A 3453-nucleotide genomic window follows, 5' to 3' on the forward strand; every position below is an offset into this window, starting at 1 on the left:
GAGGTACAGCAAGAACTGTATCCTAAAAGATAGGATGAGAGGGGGAGGTTATCACAGCTCTAGCTTTCAATCAACCTTCCCATACCCCTGACCAACTGGTTTCCCTCCACGCCATGGGATGTAATCACAGAAAGTAAGGACAAATAATGAAGCCAGCGAGGTTAACAAAGTACAAAGATGTGCTAATACCTTGTTATCCCTCTCTATGACCCTATGGAGGCTGGAAGCAAATGTCAGCTAAAGCACTTTCTGCCTACGTGGAGAAACAGCCAGGCCTGAGCCCTAGCTGCCTCTTATTCTGTATTTCTTTGCTAAACACTGGTGATGGAGTAATAGGTGATATTGAGATATCCTCTTGAAATGGAGAGTTTGGGAGATCCTGAGACTCTCAATTGGAGCTGACTGGCCACAGGATTTTCTGCATCTGAGAAGATGACCACAGAGAAAAGAATGAGTCCAAGCCTTGACCTGGCTTGTTAAAAGACATAGACCCTGAGGTAATTGTTTGGAGAATGAAGAACTGAGGAGAAGTGAAAAGTGCCTACTTAGCAGTCCCACAAAATGCCTACAAACTCCCAAGAGATAATAATAGTAGTTTATTGCTACTTATTCTTTAAGTTTTGTTTTATTTTATGGTCAATGCCTGCTAGTATTTTGTATTTAGTATTTCTTTTGTGTATAGGAGATAAGTAGCTGTCCAGATCTATAGGTAACATAGGATTTCTTTCTATTCCTCCCTTTTTGGGAATATCTTAAGACAACAGTAAAACCTAAACTTTACGAACTTTCTCTAGAGGATGCCCATCAATTGGGGGAATGGCTGAATAAGTTGTAGTATATGAATGTAATGGAATACTATTGTTCCATAAGAAATGATGAGCAGACAGACTTCAGAAACACCTGGAAAGATTTACATGAACTGATGCTGAGTGAAGTGAGCAGAACCAGGAGAACATTGTATACAGTAACAGCAACATTGTGTGATAACTAACTTTGATAGATTTACCTCTTCTTAGCAACACAAGAATCTAAGATTCATGGTGGAAAATGCTATCCATGTCCAGAAAAAGAACTATGGAGTCTGAACGCAGATCGAAGAATACTATTTGCTCTCTATCTCTCTCTTTTTTTTGTTGTTTCTTCTTTCTTGTCGTTTCTCCCATTGATTCTAATTCTTTTTTACAACATAACTAATATGAAGATATTAATTTTCATTAATTAATAAAAAATTAATATGAATGTATATGTAGAGCCTATATCAGATTGCAAGCTGTCTTTGGGTGAGAGGAGGGGAGGCAGAGGGAGAAAATTTGGAACTCAAAATCTTATGGAAGTGAATGTTGAAAACTAAAATTAATTAATTCATTAATTTAAAAAAATAAATGATAGGGAAAAAAAGAATTTTCCCTAGAGCTGTGGGGGGGGATCATAAAGAGTTCTCTGGGAATGTCAGGTCTGACCCCAATCCCATGTGTCCAAAGCTGAGAGTGGTCTATTAGTGGAAAAAGAAAGGAAAAACACTCTCAGCCTTCCAAGCCCCAGAAGCTGTCATTGTTAAGCTTGTATTGTACCAAAATCTGCAATTTCCACTCATTGGATTTTTCTTTCCTATTTGTATTTCAAGTGCTTTGCATTCATTAATTGTTAAATAAATGGGGGTTTTTTTATCCGTTCCTTTGATTTCTCCTAATTCTGCCCTCCAAGACCAAAACAAGTCTAATTGTTTTCTCATAGGACAGTCCTCCAGGGCTTGAGGACAGTGAATCTATCCCCATTAAGTCTTCTCTTCTCCTGGCTAATGGCCTACTTAGAGTTCCTACATTAGATCTGTGGTTTCTAGGCATTCTCCTTTGCGCCATCTCCAGTTTGTCAATGTGCTTTCTTAAGAAGTGGCATCAAGTCCTGAGTGAAGAGAGTGGAACCAGGAGAACATTGTACACAGTAACAGCCACATGGTGAGATGATCAACTTTGACTTAGCCCTTCTCAGCAATGCAATGATCTAAGACAATTCCAAGGAACTCATCGTGGAAAATGCTAGCCACATCCAGAGAAAGAACTATGGAATCTGAATGTAGATCGAAACATCCTATTTTCTCTCTTTTTTTCTTTTTCCTGGCTTTTCCCTTTTGTTCTGATTTTTCTTTCACACTATTACTAATGTGGAAATATGTTTAATATGATTGTACATGCATAGCCTATATCAGATTGGGGAGGGGGAGAGGAAATGGAAGGGGAAAAATGTGGAACTCAGAATCCTATAAATGTAAATGTTGAAAACTAAAAACAAATAAATTAAAAAATCAAAAGTGGCATCAAGTATAGGGTATTATTGCATATTACTGGGTATAGCCTTCCTTAAAATGTGGCACCCAGAGTGTAATATCACATATTCTGTCAGACCTAGTTAAGTTAACATGTGGTTGGTTTTGCTGAACTGGGTTTTTCTTTTCTCTCTCTCTTTTTAAATCTTTGTTGCAAGGAATGGCTCACTCTGTATGAACATGATATTCCAGATATGGTCTGAACAGAGAAGAGTTTTTCAGGACTTTCAAACCTCAGAGGTTATCTATTCGTTCAACAAACATTTTCTCCAATGTATTGTACCCTGTGCTATGCACTGAAAGGGAATACCCAAATAAATAAGACAGAGGACCTCCCCCCACCAAGCTCACAGTAAAATAGGGGGAAACAAGACATATAATAGACATTCAGGGAAATCCATCCCTCTTCTTTATCTATTTCTGCCATTTAGGGATTTTTTTTTCAGTGAGGTAATTTGGGGTTAAGTGACTTGCCCAGAGTCACACAGCTGAATGTCAGAGGGATCTGGCAGACACAGGCTGCACATTGACCTGGTCAGGAGCATCTGCATTCATATGCCTCTCTCTACAGGAAACTATGTGCACCGAAGAGCCACCATCACCAGATGGCAATGCTCAAATGCAGCTTATGTGCCAACATCTATCACAGAGGAAAATCTCTAAAGACCTTGACCAGTTCCTCCAAAACAAACTAATCTATATTTAAATTCCAGGTTATGCTATGCAGTTGGCTGGCCAGTCTGTTGGGTTAGTACAGTGGTACCTATATTCTCCATTGCCTATGAACAATGAGTTAGACCTATAGTAGAATAGGAGGAAGATGGCAGATGGGATTGCATTTGAGAAATTAAGCAGTGCTTTCAAGGATTCCAAGATGATTTCCAGTACGGTGAATCCATCCTTTAAACTCAGGTGCTGCCATGGTACTGCACTGGTGGCCAATCTTACATTGTTTTATACAGTCTGAAAGTCCTCTGCCCCCACATGACCCGGACTTCCCCTGTAAGATAAGCCAGGCACTGGATCAACTAACTATAGCTGCTTGAGGTTGATACTTGGCAGCTAATGCAGGGGTGGAAGATGAAGCACTCCAGTGCTAATTGTCTTTTCTAGACAAAGTTGGGACTAGG

Source organism: Phascolarctos cinereus, unplaced genomic scaffold, assembly GCF_003287225.1.
Source record: "Phascolarctos cinereus isolate Bilbo 61053 unplaced genomic scaffold, phaCin_HiC Scaffold_726;HRSCAF=1367, whole genome shotgun sequence".
NCBI lineage: Eukaryota > Metazoa > Chordata > Mammalia > Diprotodontia > Phascolarctidae > Phascolarctos > Phascolarctos cinereus.